The 18,788-nt window shown below is 42.4% G+C and overlaps 1 protein-coding gene across 6 annotated transcripts in view; it reads left to right on the top strand.

Moving 5' to 3' along the window:
* Positions 1 to 18,788, top strand: part of TNRC6C (trinucleotide repeat containing adaptor 6C) — a 619,746-nt gene that overhangs the window by 432,310 nt on the left and 168,648 nt on the right. Inside the window, exon 1 of one of the 6 annotated variants that reach the window (XM_059732175.1) lies at positions 10,027 to 11,164. The exons of the other annotated variants lie outside the window; for them this stretch is intronic. The gene's annotated coding sequence lies outside the window, so the exon portion shown is untranslated. Of the gene's footprint in view, positions 1 to 10,026; positions 11,165 to 18,788 lie in introns of those variants that run through there. 6 annotated transcript variants of the gene reach the window in all.

Genomic DNA, 18,788 nt, shown 5'->3' with positions numbered 1-18,788 from the left:
GGTATGTGCATGAGAGAGCAGAGTGAAGGCTGCACTCTTTGAATGTTGAGTAAAATACCATGCATCCTTAATGTTCTGTTAACAGAGATTTTTATAAAGGCATAGATATTGATAAATAATCCTAATAATAATACATAATTATATCTGTATTACAAAGAAAAAATCTAAAACTTTTTCTCAGCTGAAAAGCTGTGCAGCACTAATATTTCACCAATAGAAAAGAATCCAAATTGGGATTCAGTAAAAAATCTATTACTTCAAAATGAGATTATAAGGAAGAAACCAATCCTGTCTAATTAATTGAACATATTTAAATGTATAAAACTCCTGTAGTTATCATAATGAGTAATACATTATTATGCACAGTCAAATCCCCACAGTAAACACAAATATTTTTGTTTGTAATTTATTTGCCCTGGGAGAGTTCAGCAATTTGTCAGGGTTTCTGTCCAGTTTTACCGCTGGGTTAACTGAGGTGAATGGGGGGGGTGGGGGGGGGTCATGTGCCCTGTTTTAGGTCATGCTATCTGTTATTCGGCAGTCAGCACTCTTGATGTTATTTTTTTCCCCAAAATGTTTATTCATTGAAAAAATGTAACATCTTGCAAATTACTAGCAATTTCACCAAATTGTTTCAGTGAAAAGGGCTGCACAAAAGCCCACAAAAATAAAACCTTTTCATTCTGATACAGTCTTTTTTTTGTTGTTTAAAATACTTTTTGTTTCTATGTTTCCTTTAGTTTTGTTTTAAAAATTGAAAGGGTTGAGAAAGTTCGCACCGAATGTTTTGTTTGACCCAAGACAAACAAAAATCTTACTTTTTTCTTCAGTGGAATTTTTTTGTAATGGTTTTAGGTCAAATTGAAAGAAGTTTTTTCCAATTTTTCTGACTGGCAACTGAACCGAGAAATTGGTTATTCACACATCTCTAGTCAGCTCATAACTCAGGAGGCTCCTTCTTCTCAGCTCTCTACTCTCGGGGACACCTGCTAGTTCAAGGAATTAACACAATTCTTTTTTCTCATACAGCCAGGGGCTCTTTCCATTCCCGTTGTGTTGTCGTCCTCAACCCAACATGCTTTGTGTTGTCTTCCCTTCTAGGCATTTTTAGTTCATGTCTGCTCCAGAACTGCCAGGATGGGACAGGGTGTAAAAGAGGGAATGTAAAATGATTCTTTAACTTGTAACACTATGGGCATAACTGGTAGTTTGTGCCCTGGACAGCAGACGTGTATCTGATGGGGTTTGAGCCCTAAGACACTGTAATGGGGAGAGGAGGCACAAAGCTTTGGCAGTCTCCTCATCAGCCTCCACCTCCTTCCCACTGAGAAACTCAGGACTCCATATATGCCCACTTATAACCATTTACCAGCATATTTAACATTGCCTCTAATGTACCCTGTTATGAGTAAAATCATGCCAGCTACCCTAACCAGGTAAGCCAATAGCATTTCAGATATCAGATTAGTGTGGCAAATGTGGTGTTTGAAAATACAGTACTTGAAAAGGTATTGAGGAGAGAAGAGGTGGTAGTTCGAAGACAGGGTGGCCAAGCTGTGGCTTGCTTGTCACAAGTGGCGCAGGCAGCCTCTGTGTGTGGCACAGGGCAGGTTGGGGAGCAGACAGGTAGCACACCAGCCTATAGGGCAGGAAGCAGAAAGCAGAGCAGCAGATCAAGCAGGGACCCCAAGGCAGGGAACAGAAAGCAGAGCAATAGCTTGGCAAGGGGAAGGGGATCACCATGGGATTTGGAGAGGTGCACGGTTACTTTGTGGCACACCTGCAAAAAGGTTGGCCCCCACTATTCTAGAAGACCACATCTCTACATGGGATCTTCTTCAGCATTTCAGAAACTACAGACCAATCTTGCTTTGTAATCTGAATCTTCTATACCATGTCCTCTAAATCCATGGAGTCATGCAAGCCTTAGCAATACCTTAGTGATACATTTATCAATTAGTATGTGGCTTTACTCCTAAAATCCTCTTCAGGGAACAATTCTCCTATGTCTTAGATAGTGACTAATTGATAACTTTCTTTAAGTGGACAGGATGATAACTTTAAAGCAGTATATTATGATTGGTGGGCTTTCAAAAGAACATGCTGCTCTCTTAATTCTCACCTTCATTATTTTAATCTCTTTCTAAAATGGATTTGTAATGGATCTAGATTGCAGTAAAACTTCAAGGATGGTGGGTGGGTGTCAATATATTCTTCAGAATCAAAGCAGCTCTTCTGGCCAGTAAAGAAGTAGAGTGACAGGCTCTGAAAGAAATCCAGTTCTTGGCTTGGAAAGACTGTAGCCTCATCTATGGTGAGGGAATCTAAAACAAGGGAAGGAGATATTCTTCTCTTCTGTTCCATTTCTTATATGGTTGTCATCACCATTGATATCTGGGCACCTTTCAGAACTGTATTAAGTCACATGACTAGTATCTGTCACGTGCGGTTCTTTATTTCTCTCTTCCGTCTCCATGGATAAATAGCATAGGCTGTGCCAGGAACATAAAAGCCCCTTTTGGTACTGTAAGGATGGGCAGATAATTCTTTACGTTTTCAGATCAGACAAAGAACCTGATTAAGAAAGTCATTATCTCAGGAATGCTTTAATCCAGGTGAGAGAGATGCCACAAGTCCTGGCAGAATCATAGTAATGATGATAGTACATTTTCATCCACAGGTTCAAAAGATTCAATAAAATGTACAGACTCTGAGCGGTCTAGGTACTGGGTTGGCCAGCCTCAAAATGCAGGCACCTCCAGGATGAAAGGCAGAAGCCAGTATATGGCATACAAGTAAGGAGAGAAGGAAAGCAGTGTTATATCCACTTGAAACCACAGAGAAATATTAGCTTGGCAGAGTGTAATTATCCTGAGGGTAATTTGGCCATTGGACCCAATACCTCTTTCAGGAACTGTATCTTTAACAAGTACAAGTGGTCAGGCCCTTGATATTATGTCTCATTCAGAGACGATTTACAATGATAAATGAACTGGGGTTTGAATCTCCAAATTAAAGGAATGGGGCTAGCAATTGCTCCTGAATGAATTGCAGTTATGTGTTCAGTATTTTGTTATGATCTTGCCGAACATACAAAAGTGTTAGGTACTGCAGTGCGGGGAGATGGTCACACATAACGAATGAGGCTAAATGAAGTGAACTTAAATATATGGTTCAATGTTCCTTTGTGTTAGCACGTTAAATTGGGTTGTCTCATTTGTAGAACCTAGCATGCCGGGGGGGGGGGGGGGGGGAACGACACAATAAAGGTCCATTGTGTGTGCCTATGAAAGAATGTATTTGGCCTATGCTGAATTTACAAAGGATGAGTTATGCCAGGATGGGGGAGTATGGTTTCTTGTTTCTCTTTATAAATGCTATTGCTTACAGGTTCTTGCACTGAAGCAGTTGTGTTAATAGCCTATCAAATATCTGAGGACGTTGCCTCTCATTTATGACTGCAAGATGTTTCAGAAGAATGATTGTGCTTTGGAACTTAATTTGTTTTGTGCAACCATTGGGGCTGTACACAGCAAAACCTAAATTGGGATGTTTGGCTGCATAATCTCTGAGAGCACTGATTCCAGCTGTGCTCCATTTCAGTCAGAAGTGACCTGACAGCAGGTGGAGAAAGAAAGAAAAAAATGCCCTGAAGTTTAAGAACACCATTAAAATAATTCTAAAGTGTTTTATGCACATTAAGTAAGCCTCACACTATCCTTTAGAGGTGTGCTAGTTGAATATCAAGAACATAAAGGCAATTCTGGACAACCTCTCTCTTCTAATAAGAAAGGTCTTTCCATCCTAACAGAAATTATGTCAGATTTCTGCTGTATTTCAGAACTCCTCTGAAAAATGGTGAAAGAAGTCATCTACCCTCCTCCCAAAAAACCACCCAAGCAAAACCAAAACCTTTCCCTCAAGCAGATATTTTACCCTCAACATTGAGAGGAATTAAAGACACAATGGAGTCTGTCTTGCTTTTGTTAATAATTGTGCATGGAGAATGTTCAGATGCTGGTAAGTGATTGTGTAAAGCCCTACAATAAACAGAACATTATTATACCCATTTTACAGCAGGGTGCACTGAGGCACAGAGGAATTAAGTGACTTCCCCAGTGTAACTATCAGAGCTCGACACAAAATGCAGGAGTCACTACTTCCTATTGCCATATTCACAAGGCTTCTCTCACTAAAGTGAGCCAGAGAAATAAAACTCGGCAGTGCTCTTCAAGAGGTAAACCTCAGTCTCATTTCTGTTGATTAGAACCCTCTCCCCCTTCTCTCTCCCACCCTGATTTTCTGCTGCAAGTTTTTATTTTGGCAATTTGCCAGAGAATCATCTATAAGTCTGTCATAACTAGATTTAATATTCCCAAGTGTTTTGTGAATTCTTTGGTGTATTCTGGGCAATATCTGCATCTTGCCTATTATGTCTGGATTCTCAGTGCTTATTTATGTGCTTAGTTGTGTACTCCTTCCAGGGCTCTGTTACAGCTTCTAAGCAAAACCATCATCAAGCAACCAACCGCATGCAACCACAGGTTTTTTTCAGCCTCCATATTCTTCAGGCCTGTGCTTCTACACAAAATAGCTGTTATCAGTTTATTCCGCATGCTTCCTCTTGGCTTCAGCTGGAACCCGTGTACTCCATAATTCCCCCTTCTCCTTCTTTACTCTGTTCCTCCTGATGAGTGATGACCACATGGATAAAAGAAAAGATATTCTAGTATAAGTTATTACTATTAGCATAAGTAATGGAAATGGGTCTGTGAATGAAATGCTGCACAGGCAGTGAGGTGGAGCACTGAAGATTGTTTTTGCCTAAATACTGAGATATTGAACTAAAATTGGTCTGATGTTTAGAGGCTCATGTGTAGCTCCCACTGAGGCTGTAGTTAATAAAGCATTGGGAAGGATGGGGATGTGAGGTACAAGGGATTCTGGGAGGCTGTGTGGTAGGTCTTCTCACTTTGGAATGCAAGAAAAGAAGAAAGGATGTAAATAAGAGAGATGAAAGAAAGTAGTCAGGAATAATTAAAATATAAGATACATTAAAACTAAAGGTCATTTTTTCTTTCATCTTTTGAGAAGTGAGGAGCTGAGGACTATCTATTTAAACCTGATTTGGCATCAACAAGAGGGCCCAAGTATTTTCTAGGTACACACTATTTTGGTAGTGTGGCTGGGAAAAGGACTCTTTAAAAAAATGGGCTTTTGATATGAGAGGTGAGGTGTCAAGCACCTGCAAGTCCCTTTGAAATCAACATATATCCCATTATCAGCTTTGATCATAAGTCACCCTGACACCACCACATTAATAAAAATATGGCTCTGCCTGTCGTGTCACAATAAAGTTAAATTATTAAGGAAAGTTTTTGAGCTCTAGTTTGAGGTGTTTTACAAGAAATCTTGTTTTTTCTCATTGAGAAAGAGCCCAGCCCTTGTGAGGAGTTGGTATTAAATTATCCTAGAGAGTAACTAGTTCTGATTAAGATGTTGTTTGAACAGAATGCATTTACTTTTTGCTGCTGGGGGAGAAGACTTTGGTTGGCCACTTTGACCCAACTGACACACTGCTTGGTTGGGCAGTGATATAAAATATTCCGTATATTAGGGGGGCGAGAGAAAATGAAAAATAACTGTCTCTGAAGGAGCAAACAGCTGTGGGTAGAATTCTTGTTCTCAACCTACAAAATCAATGTAGCTGCATGATCTCTTGGCTGCCTATACTCATGTATGTCCATCTGTTCAAAGTGCACAGAGCCCTAGCTAGCAAGAAAATTCAAAGTGCACAGAGCCCTAGCTAGCAAGAAAATTGCCAGATCTTTTTCCCCAGGGCACATGGATGCCAGGAAATTTTAGGTTTACAGACACAGCTGGCATTATGCTGCAAGTGCATTTTCTTCTACAGGAATTCCTCCTCCTGGTCTACAATGAAGGACTGGCATCATATATCCCCCCCATTCCATTCCCTTCACACAAGGTCACATCTGCTCTCACTCATATGTGACAAAAAGAATACCTGAGCAGTGGAGGGGAAGTACAGAGTTCAAAGGTAGCAGTGGCTGCCAGAATCATAGCCTGCATCTCAGTAGATGCCTGAAAAATCAATGAAGTTCATTCAGGGTTTGCCACAAAAGATGTTAAGTATTGGCACTCAGCATTAGAAACACTGAATGGCAGAAAGTGGCATAAAGAGGCAAGGGATGATTCCTATGAAGCTCAAGATTCAAGCAGCTCATCTGCAAAGCAAAATGAGCATCTGGCTGAAGGATGAAAACCTAAGAGGTTGACACCATTCAGTATCTTTTCATTTAGGGCACAAAAATCCCTAGACTTTGGTCATAATCTTGGTACATGTTAAATTCCCTTAATTGTGCTAAGCATGGGAATGAAAAAAAGTAAATAAATAATAAATCTTCTATCTCTTAGCCACAGACAGCTGGGAAGCATTCACATCTACATGTTGTAACCCTAACGATCTGTAGCCAGAAAATTGCTAATAGACCAGTGAAACGTGGTGAAGAAACATGTTTGGGTGAGTGGTTGTGGAGATGCCCTTTGTGTCTGGGTGAAAACGTTCGGTTTAGTCAGCCCATCTTCTGCGGTTTACTCAGCCCATCTTTCAAGTGTGGAGTTGACACCTTGTTCTTTGGTAGGCTGAGTAATAGAAGATTCTCAAGACTGGTAGAATAGAAATCATGGCTACTATTTTAAATCAGGTGCATGCTACAGTAATCCTCATCAGCGAGTTGATCCGAGGGCTCCCGTGTGCTTTTGTTTCATCTGCCAACTTTCAGGGGTCACCATTTTGCACCAAGTCTGGGATATTGCCAAACCTGTCTCTGCTGGGGTCCCAGGGGGCAGAGGCAAGACGTTTCGAAATGCAAAGCTGGGATAAGCCCAGTGGTGACTGAGCCTGAAGAAACTAAAGCAGGGAAAATCAAATTCTGGATTTAGGCAAATGCTGTATTCAATAATAAAAGAACACAAGCTAAAAACAATATCTGCTTTACTTAAAGCATGTTAATCAATGTTACAAATATTACCTTAGTCACTGAAAGAATTTTAAAAAATCTAAAATGCCAGTAGTTTTCACCCTGGGTTTTGTGTGCATGTGTGTGTGTGCATTTATGTAGCAAATGTTTATATTCACTGTACTGTAGTCCAGGAGCTCCTTTCATTTTGAGTCTGTCTGGTCCATTTCAATATCTTGTGCATTTGTATAATACCACAACATTTGGCAAATGTAGGAGTTTTGGCTATGCTAGGCTGTAGTTATGCTAAGCTATAGTTAAGGTAAGACACCGCAAAGGACCTTGGGATTAACAGACTGCACCGACTCCTGGATGCCCTGATAAAAGACACGAGTGAAAATACTAATTCAACGGAAGAAACAATAGGTGAACAAGGAGAGGAGTAAAAAGTTAGCTAGAACTTGCCTAAGTAGAGATAACAAGAGGTCAGCTATACTCAACATGGGTAAGCTAAAGTTACTCAAGGGAGTGAGCTAGAAAAGCCCAAACTCAGCAGGGAGTGAGTTCTAGATGCCCAGAGCTGGAAGTGGAGAGCTGCATTTGGCAAGGAATGAGCTGCAGGTATCTGGACTTGGCAGAGGCAAATAAAAAGGGACATCTCGACAGAGAGAAAAGAATTGGCACAGGGTGGGGGCATCTCAGCTATAAAAAGGTTGTAAGCTTCGCCCTTTTGTAGCAACTTAGGTAGGGCGACCATAAGGAAATGGGACATCCGGGACACTGTTGTCTTGTCCCCCATCCCGCCAAGTCAGCAGCACTGCTGCAGGCAGTGACAGAGGCCAGTGGGCAGGGGCGCAGGCACAGTCTGACAGGGCAGCAGAGCTGCCTGGTGCACCATGCCTCTCCTTATCCTCCCCGTCAGGCTGTGCCCATGCCCCTGAGATTCCAGGACACTTCTTTTCATTTTCTCCAACTGGCTGAGACTGGCCTTCAAAATCCAGGGCTATCCCAGGCAAACTGGGACCTACAGTCACCCTATCCGTAGGGGGTGTCTGTGCATGTAATGCATCGCTTACCATTGTCTGGGAAGTTTTGCTGAGCCAGGCTGATTGCTATGCAGACCCGCTAACTACTGTCCTAAGAGACAATAAACCTATCTGAGCTTTTGCTACTGAACATGAATTTCAGTTGTTCTTTCTGTGTTGCACCTGAGCTCCAGGAGGTTAGTTGTAGGCAACTGCCTCTGAGAGCATTGTGACCCAAGCAGCCTGAACATAAAGAGCGACAGCAGGCAGGAGGCAGGTTGGGAACCCTCCCAAACCCCCGAGTGCCTTAGAACAGCAGTAAATAGTTCTGATGTTCTATGTTTCTACACAAACCATCTAAATTTGGGTCCAAATTTAATCTAGTATTTTCAGATGTATCTTACTTGTTTTGTTGCATAGTATGTACATTATAGACTTTTAATTATATCATACCATGCACTGAGGACAAAGCCAGGTGGTTGCACTTGTTTTGTTTGTATTGAATTGTTGGCTTCTATTAGAAGCAAAATCCTTTTTGAAAGTAACAGCATAGAAATATGCGGTGTTACTTTTGAGGAGGTGGTTGAGGGAAGTGGTTTGCAGGTGTTGACCTACATTTAATTAACAGAAAAAAGGGATGGAGAATACAGCTACATTCTCTCTCCAGTTTCCTGGGTGCACCTGCAGTGTCTTCTAAATGTCAGTAGTTGAGATGTAGTAGCCTAGTTAAGTGTCTGTCAGCCTGCTACTACATTAGAAAAAATATATAAATTTATTCTTAGGAAAAGCTGCCGTTCTCACTGCTATTAAGAAGGCAAGAAATTCTGTTTTGCTTTTTTGTGATCCTGAAGCAACACCTGATTTTTGTATCCTTTTGCATATCAGAAAATTTGGGTTGGAAGGGACCTCGGGAGGTCACCTTATCCAACCCCCTAGTTCAGCGGTTCCCAACGCGGTGCCTGCAGGTGCCATGGCACCCTGAGGTTTACTCAGGTGCCCGCGCGCATTTTCACGAACAGCAACAATCATTCTTCCAACAAATATTTTTTGCCTAAATATTTTTGCAAGAAAAGGGAAGCTGCATTTTGAAGTTGAGGATCTAATGCAATTTTAAATAATGGATGAGATGATCAGATTGAGCTAAACTCTAAACTTGAGTATTCATATGGGCGCCTGCTGCTTTGTCTTTTAAATTTCTTTTAAACGTCGGGAACCCCTGCCCTAGATAGACGGGTTTCGGTCTAACTTTGTTCTAACCGGAACGAGGTGGGATTTCAGGCTTTATTATTTTTGCATTTTTAGTCTTGTTTCTGTTGCCTTCTGGAACAATATGGGCTCCCTCCAGTGGTCAAAGTAACACTTGGTTCCCATGGTTCACCCAAGGCGTCCTCGCTCCACAGTTAAAATACAGACTACAAATCCTGCTGGGGCGGTCCTTTTATTAAATCGCCTGTGTGTTTTTGGCTCCCTGCCTTACCCAGCAAGGGCCATCGCTGCTGGGCAAATCCTGTGGTCCCCTTGCAGCAGGGCGCACAGAGATGCCAATGCAGGCCCGGCCTTTCCTGTTCCCAAATATTTTCTCAACACATCGAGTCTAAAATGCAAATTGCTCCTTTTTTTTTTTTTTTTCACGTTGCAAGTTGTGATGCTGCAACCCGGGCACGGCAGCATCACTGAAATCACAGAGGTGCGGGGAGCCCGTGGCTCCCCTGGCAGCACCACGCACCGAGCCCGCATCCATGCGAGGTGCTGGAGGGGATGCCCAGCCCAGCCCAGCCCCGCTCCCCGGTGCCCATTGGCGCGGCCCAGCGCACACGTACCGCCCTCCCCGCACAAAGCTGCGCCGCAACACGGACCGAGCGCGCAGAACCCCCACGGGGGAGCGGGGCTCAGCCGCTCATTGGCTCCCCGGCGCGCCTCATTTGCATGGCGCAGGGGGCTCCCGCCGTCACGTGGGCGAGACTTCCGGTGTGAGGTCACGCGGGGGGCGGTCTCGCGCTGCCTGGCGGGTTCTTGTCAGTTAGCAACAAAATGGCCGCGGTGGCAGCAGCTCTGCTCCTCAGCACGACGGAGGCGGCGGCGGTGACGGCGGCGGCGGCACGGAGGAGCGGGGGGCCGGCCCGGCAGCACTGAGCCCGGCACCGCGGACAGCGACAGCGCGGCGCTGCGGCCCCGGCCTCCGTCTCCCCCAGCCCCGGGCGCGGGGTCCCGCCTCGCCCTCCGCTGCTGCAGTCCGGCCTGCTCCGCCGGCTCCCGCTGGGGGCGAGGGAGAGCAGCGCCCCGTCCCCCCTCCGGCGCGTCCCCGCCAGGGGCTCCTTGGACCCCCCGCCCCGTCCTGACAGACAGACTCCCTTGGATCCTCCTCCTCCTGCTGCTGCTGCTGCTGCCCTGGGAGAGACTGGATCCTCCTCCTCCCTCCCGGGAGATTCCGCACCCCCCCGGCTGCGGCGGGCTGGAGGGAGCCGCCGGCCCCCCGCTCGCGGCTGCCCCTTGCCGTGCACTTTTTCATCCCCCGATGCCCCCCCATGCGGACTGAGACTCCCTCCGCGCTCCGCCCCCCGCCCTCGTCTGCGCCTCGGCGGAGCCCGCCGCCCCCGTGAGCTCGGGCCGCCTCCGCGCGGCGCTTCCTCGGGCTGGGTTCGGACTCCTCTGCTGATGCCCGCCACTGGAAACGAATAATAACCCCTCAGCACCACCACCAATCACCACACCACCACCACCAACAACAATAATAATAATAAAAGCTGGTTCTGGGATCGCTCTGCTGCATTTCTTCTTCTCCGGGCTGGATAACACTGAAGCTTCTTCTCCTTGGATGGTGTTTTCCTGTTGATCTGTCACTTCATTAATTTTTTTTAAATTTTTTTTTCTTCTCTGGCATTTTTTTTTGTTTTGTTTTTGCAGGGGGGGGGAACCAAAATTTTATTTTATTTTATTTTATTTTATTTTTTGAGGGGCCGCTTGAGAGAGACTTCATATTCAGCTGCGTGAAATTACGGGTACACTTTTTTTTTTTTTTTTTTTTTTTTTTCCTTAAGAAAAGCATTAAGAAAGGAGCACGTCAGAGGGACCATCTACACGCTAGGCAAAATAGTCACTTGTTCCTTACAGCAGGACTGAGTGGAAAGCTGCCAAAGAGCCCCAGGAGAAGAAGAAAAGGTAAGGGTGGGGGGTGCTTTATCTTAATTTGGGAACAAGAGAAGTGAGAATTGGGGAAGGGGCACCTTGTTGGGTCAGCTAGGACACATTGCCTCTTTTCTTCAGGAGGCTGGGTCAGGTGTTTCACTACGGGAACCTTCCAGTATTTTTATCCCCTTTTTATTTTGGAGCTGGCAGTGCAGGTAGCATACTAGCACATGCTTCCAATCGACCTGTAATAACTAGTAACTTGAAACCATATTTTTTCCCTAAAACATTTTCCTTTCTTGGCCTTCACAAAACTAACCTGCGTAAGAACCTTTTTAGCTATTTCTGGTGTATTATTTTTACACAGGCAGGCAGGGTTCTTTGAGTGGACGTGATATCTTTTATTAGTATTATTTTTAAACATTTACTTGCTGTCACATTTCAGTTCATTTTCTTGGAGTTCTACATGTGAGCTAAAAAATAAACTAGAAATTGAGATTTTGTGATGCAGGAAAGCCTTTTGAGGTCTTAGTGACAGATAATACAGATGTGGGAAAGTGGCTGTAAAATGTTTGAAAACTATGGAAAATAAGCCTTCATACAAGAGTGGTCAGCGGAACTAGGTCATAACCAAGCAGGTAAACTTCTTGATAGTTGACTTCAATTAAATGTTAGATCTTTCCATCTCTAGTTTTTTATAGTTAGTTACATAAGAATTGCTAGCCAACAAGTTTCTTAAGTGTTTAGAGAATATTTTTATAATGTCCAAGTGCCCTTAATTTCAGTACGAATGCCAATAAGGAAGAGAGACAGGCTGTTCAGTTGTTATTCTTAGAAATACTTAGTGGAAGTTTATTAAGGGTTTTGGATCCTCTTTGTTTATTTCACAAGTTTGTGTCAAACGGTAATCTCCTTAATATGTAATTGTGCATTAGGAGAGAGTCCAATTATGAGATTCACTGAAATATATGAATGGTTGAATAAATTAGCTCATGCTTCACTTAATATTATTTTCCATTGAAATACTTTAATCGTTTGTATTACTGGAAATAAATTGCATATGTTTCTGTTCTGTTAACAAAGAATAAATGTTGACTCTAGTTTGTCATACTTGGTTGTGGGGCCAGAATTAAATCATTGGTTGAGCTTTAATGTTTTTATTGGGAAATATTGGATTACAGTTCTTCACAACTTTGATGTGAAATCTTGAGTGCAATAGGACAGTCTCTTTTTTTTGTATATAAATGAATAGAAGACATTTTTCCTAGATCTTAAACCAGTTTATTTTTGTGTTTAAGTGAACTTCAGACTGATAATATAACTTAATCATTGGACCAATTAAGCTTGTGTTAAAACCCGCTAATTGCTGCTGGTAGAGGGTCTGCTTTATTATACATATCTTAAATCAGGTGAATATTGTTAGTGTGCTTTAGACTGCAGGGTAATAGAAATGTGAGATGCACTAAGAATAATGAGACAGAACATCTGTATTGCTCTTGGATATTGTTATTCAAATGACTCACTTCCACTTCCTTATAACCTTGGTAACTACAAAGTTATGGTTATGTCTCTTTTGCTTTGCATTTAGTGAGGAATGTCCTTTGCATTTTGTTTCCCTCTTGAACATTGCATTTTGACTGTTTTTAAGAAATTGTAAGGATGATAAATAGAGACATCACCTTTATGCTCTGCCTTTTATTCCAGGAATGTAGATTGGGTGTCAGGTGGCTGGTGATGCCTGCAACCCATCACAGTTTAACAAATCACCTGAGAGTGTTTCTGTGCCTAATTAGTTGAATTGCCTCACAACTGTTTTTTAATAAATCAAAAAAGCCTCCCTTAATATGTCTGTCCAGATACTTTGGTGTGTGAATTTTGAACTTAGAATGGTATGCTGACAAATGCTTAAATGCGCACCCATCTTCAAGTGTATTATACCATTTTGTTTCTACTGTCTCCACTTTTCATACTGTCTTTTCCCAAAGTGAAGATTCTGCTTAACACTAATGTGGGCACAGGTAGTTTAGAAAACTTTGTTAGCCTCCTAGAAATATTTGCTTCACGCTTCTGTTGTTTCACCAAAAAATAAAACAAATACTGAAGATACTTTTATTGCTGGGTGCCATTATACAATCATGCTGCTTAACTTCTATAAATTTGGCCTATCTGGTCTCCAAAGACACCTATCATAACTGTAATATTGGATTATTTGAGGAGACCTAGGTGGTTTAGGGGAATAGGAAGTAGCTAATGAAGGATTTTACTTCTTGGGATGATCTTAAGTTGCTGATAAAGCTCTGTTGGCTTTTGAGGCCACTGACTGACCTTTACACAAAGTGTGAGACTGAGAATGGTCTCAGTTCAGTTGCTGCTGAACAGGTGCTTGCCTTGGAAGAACCGCAATGATATTGGTCAGTTAACTGGGTGGGGATGCTGGTTTTATCTTTCAGGATGGTCCCTGTGGGACAAGGTTAAATCCTACTAATAGAGACTGTTTAGAAGGACATACTGTGCAATTGTTTTATTGTATCCCAAACTTCTATGAAAATTTCCCTCTTAGTGAAAATCAATTTCACAACTAAATACTCAGAATTCTTTTAGGTCTTTGATCTCACTTTCACCTTCTGTTAGCTTGTTGGTGAGCAAGAAACTAAACTATCTGCAGAGCATGCATTCTTTATTGATAAATGTCAATTATTTTCCAAAGTACAATCATAGAGCTGTAAAAAGAGCCATTTTTATTCTTGGGTCTGATCAGTGGCAACTTCATACACTTCTGTGTTGTTGTTTGTTCTTATTTCTGTGCCAGTATAAAGTCTTTCAGGATTAATAGGTTATGTAGTTGTGACAACTTAAAATTGTACCATTAAGCATGCCAGACAGGATTGTCTATGCCACAATCCATGTCCTAGTGAGAAGTCTATTCTGGATGTCTCCCAGCTGTTGGAAAGTGGGAGAGCATTGGAATTCTTACTAGGGTGCTGTCCTTGAACCTTGCTTTGAGCTTTCTTTCACCATGGCCTTGAGTTAAAGCATTTGACAACTTAAAGCTGAACCTTTTCAAGAAGATCTCCCCTCCCCCTCTTCTTCAAAACTGTTCTATGAATCTAGTGGAGTCTGTCATATTCTTTCTCTAAGTTGGCAGTTGCTAGGAAGAGTGAGAGAAGTCTCTACCTCTTCAGCCTGTTTCAAAGGTCTAACCTAAGTAACAACTTTTAATGTGTTTTATTTTGTTTTTTATGGCATTTGTAATCCTTTTGGGGGGCATTTGAAGGATAATTATTATTACTAATTTTATTTTTGAGACCTGTTGCTCTAGTGCATGTTAACAGGGCCTTCAGGAACTGAGGGTGAAATTACCCGAATGTTTCAGAAAAGCCTGATCATTGTGAATATTGTTATGCCCAATCTGAAGATTCTTTATAATAACTAAACACTTGGTACCCTAATAGTTTAATGAGGTGTGAAACTCAAAAGTGCAGCATCAGCACAGGGTGAAATTGACTTTTTTGCCACCACAAGCTGCACATTATTTTAATCTTCTAAAATAAATTGATATTGGACATGCATGGAACTTCTTAATATCTGTTTAGAGTATAGAGTTTACAAAAACAATTGATCAAGGAAATCATTTGATATACTTCCTGGCTAGAAATAGGAAGAGAGAAACCCTCATCCAGAGGATCTAATGACATTTTGCTTTTTTAAAGAAAATGCAAGTAAACTACTGCTAACTATTTACCTGTGAATATTTTAATAATAAAGCTATAGGTTGAGTAGTGTTCTAGAATTCCTTTCAAATTAATAGGAAAGGTCAGTTTTTAAATAGCGATAATGTTCTACTTCCAGTTTTTGCTGCAAAGACTCAAACAAGGCTGGGGTGTGTGGGAAGGAATAATACTTTAAACTACACTTATTTTCTTTGAAGCAGCTGGGCTTACTGAGATAAACGCATACTCTTCCAAATGCTGTCATCTGGCCCTTTTCCAAAACAAGCTGATGGAGGAGGTCAGGGTGGAGCAGTCTTCTCCTCCAGTAAAGGGAAGCTTTCAGTCGGAAAGAATTGCTTGATAACATCTCTGTAGTAGTGACTATGAGAACACTGCAGACTTAAAGTTTTAACACCCCCCTCCCCCCCCCCCCCACAAACCCATCCTATTCAAATGAAAAAGCCTGTATTAGTTGTCTGTATTAAAGCTTGTTACTGTAGGTTGGTTTTTTTTTTTTTAAGAAATGTCTTCATGTTATTCTGTCTTAACTGTGGACCAGCATACTTAGTACGTTGATTTTTATTTTTTTTAATTAGTTCGACTTTGAACTTGAGTCGACTAATCCACCATTGGTTATAGCAAAGATGTGCAAATCAGAAGTGCTATTGTTTTTAATAGTAAAAAATCAGATGGCAATATGATAACAACGCCCTCAGAGAGGTTTTTTTATGGCCTAGAAGCTGCAGGTAGGAGTTTTGTCAATCTCTTAGTATTAGATAAATGATAAGGAAACCTTTTAAATGCCTGGTGACATTGCAGTCCAGCCAGTTTAGGATCAGCTGATGCCTTCTAGGGACAGTAGCTAGATAGAGGTTTACGGCTGTATTATGGAGCTATCAGCTGGGGCAAATAGCATTTTAAAAAGAAACATATTTTAACGAATTGGGAAATTATTTAGAAATGACAGCATAAAATGGCTTTACTAAATGGACCTTACGCTATACAGGATCTCTTTTGATTTGGCGGTAAAAGGTGGCGGTAAATAGAGAGTTGCCATCCTGAATGTATTGAGAAATGAGTTATTTTGTGGCTAGTGCAATATATCATTCTGTTTTAGGCATTGCTTCTGTTTATGAAAATTGTTAATGTATTTTTTTTATAGGATACCACTTGCAAAATACAACTGTGATTAATCTGTATTTAAGATTACAGCACATGTAATGACAAGACATTGCCTAATACTAGATATTTTTAAATGGTATTTCAGGCAAAATAAATAACTTTAATGCCATTTTTCTGGGCAAAATTAAATTTTGCATACATTGCAGATTTTGCATACATTTTATATTGATAATTGACATCTACATTCCTTTTTACTTCTTTTACTCTTCACTTACTGAATTACTGATTTATAAATAGTACTTCCCTTTATTTGAAAGTTGCATTATTACTTCCAGCAGTGGTTTTGATCAATCAGCCCTTTCTAAAAAAATATTTCTTTTATTATCTGGCTGTGTGTGTGCCCAGGTGCTGTTTTAACATTCTAGCCTTCTCATTCAGATAAAAAAATATTTTTGCTTTCAGTTCCTTGTGAAGATGTGCTGAATGACTCACTGTGTGAAATAACTATCTGAATGTTTTGTTTTTAGTTAGTTTGATGTTTGAGTATTTAGCCAGGCATCAAATTTTGCACTTGCTAGCTTTAAACCTGGATGTGCGCACATTTGCAAAATTGAAGTCCTGTTTAGAGTTGTAATTTAGCCCATGAAATATTAGAAGTTTGTGTTGTAGTGAAGACTTGCTTTCTCCCCCCTTGTGGGTTTACAGCCATGGACGGCTCAGAAGAGTAAGAACAGCTATCTGCTTCAGCAGTGATGTTTTATGGCTGGATGCCCAGACTGTCTAGCTTTGCACACAGCCCTTTTCTTTTGAAGGCTGTGGAGGTGGAATGTATGTGTAATGAACAGCTCTCTAAAACTTGCTGTTCCTGTATCTTGAAATATCAATTTAAGCAAATGTACATGCAAGTAACATTTTTATCTAGCTTTTATCAGCAAATTTATTAAAACTTAATTTTTACTGTTCTAGAAAACAAATTAATATGTTCTCTTAATGACTAATGTATTTGTATTCAAGACATGAAATGGAGATCCCTAAAGTTGTTTTTTTTCTGTTTGTCATCCCCCACCACTGCAGTAAGTGTAGAATTTTTAGAATGATAATGAGAGAGTTCTCCCAAGTATTATGATGGATTTCTCAATTAGATTGACATGCTTAAATAATCATTAGGCAAAAACATGTTTCCTGGGCTACTAATTATAGACTGCTAGAAAACCTGAAGTTAGGGCAGTGTCTACTGACTGTCCAAGGGCAGTGATCTTTTAGGAAGGCCATGTCATGTGATTTAGTTATCGGTCCTTGTTTCAAGGCACTGCTGATGACGAGAAGAACAATCTTCCAGTAAATAGAGGAGTTATCGGTGAGCCTGTAGATGACTGAGGTGGATGAGTTACTCTGAGGTGTGAATCTATCCTGCCTTGTGCCTCATTTCATCTTTCCCATTGTGCTTATTGAAACTTATGCTTGCCTTCCCTTCAGGGTGCTATCCATAGACCTTATTTAAGGGTTAGTGTTGATGTCTTTTTTTTATATGTATCTGGCAGGTAACTTCTAGCCAACTGTGAAGTGTCCCTTTCTTCCTGGCTACTATTTTGTCTCTTCCCTTTTTCCTCATTGTATCTTTGCTTGTGTGTTCTCTGTATCGGCTTTCATTTTTTTTCTTGTTTTCTAATGTTTTTATTGATGTACAAATGGTTAAGCTCATATTTTATTCTTTAAGAAAATTTTTACTTTCTGAACTCTAGTGATTTTATATAGTGGCCTAGGCGTAACCTCACTAACTTTTTTCACCTCTTATCAAAACCAGAAAAGATTGTGTTCTTTCTGTAAGACGCATATATCAACCTGTTGCGCAGTGGTCTCCAGCCTTTTAAAGTATGAGATCACTCTTTGAATTGCAGTCCAGCCCAGGATCTACTGGACACTGGCACCACCCCTGCTGGGGAGAGGCAGGGGGGGTTGTGCTGGTGCCTGGAGGGAGAGGGGCAGGAGTGGGAGGATCAGAGCTCGGGTGGCTTGTCCAGGTTTCCAGGGGGACTCCTGCTGCACATGCCCCAGGGGCAGTGCTGTGCTGCCCCCCCCCCCCCCCCCCAACCTGTGCTTCAGGCAGAGGTGGCTGCTGCTGCAGGCTGCCTGCTGCACCCAGAGCAGTGGTGGGTGGGGAGGGGCATGGGCCTGTGAGGCATCTGCCAGGCTGTGCCAAGTGATGGGAGCCCCCTCCATGAGCCTCTGGACCGTGGAGAGTCTTAGACCTGGTCGGACAAGCGCCCAACCCCACTTCTGTGCTGCTGCACCCACCCGGTGGCTAGACAGATCTGGGACTCTGTGGTCAAGGGGCTCCCATGTCTGGGCACAGTCTGGCGGAGGCCTAGGCCTGAGCCTGCACCTGTGCTCTGGACAGTGGGCTACTCACTGCAGCAGCTGCTTCCCTCTGGAGCACTTGGGGGTGGGGGGCATGGGTCCCCTAGGCCTCTGCCTGGCTGTGCCCAGCAGGAGGAGCTCCCTCCATGCGCTCCTGGATTGCAGTCCCAGACCCAGCCAGGCTGGAGCCTGATGCCATGTTTTTCAGGCTGCCTTTGCTTGGGACAGAGGTGGCTGCTGCTGTGGGCTGCCTGCTGTGCCTCAAGCACAGGCTGGGGAGCAATGGGTCCCTGGGGGCTCCACCAAGCTGCATCTAGTGGCAGGGGCCCCCTCTCCATTCTCCCCTGGATGACCAGATCTTCCCAGGTGCAGCTGGGCTGGGGCCCAACCCCATGTGAGTCCAGCTGGTGAGCTGAGCCACCCCCACACATGGCCAGCCAGCTGCAGCATGGCTCAAGGCACAGTGA

Source organism: Alligator mississippiensis, chromosome 8 (genome assembly GCF_030867095.1).
Source record: "Alligator mississippiensis isolate rAllMis1 chromosome 8, rAllMis1, whole genome shotgun sequence".
NCBI lineage: Eukaryota > Metazoa > Chordata > Crocodylia > Alligatoridae > Alligator > Alligator mississippiensis.
The sequence above is the reverse complement of the archived record's forward strand: the minus strand, read 5'-3'. Positions and strand labels throughout refer to the sequence as shown.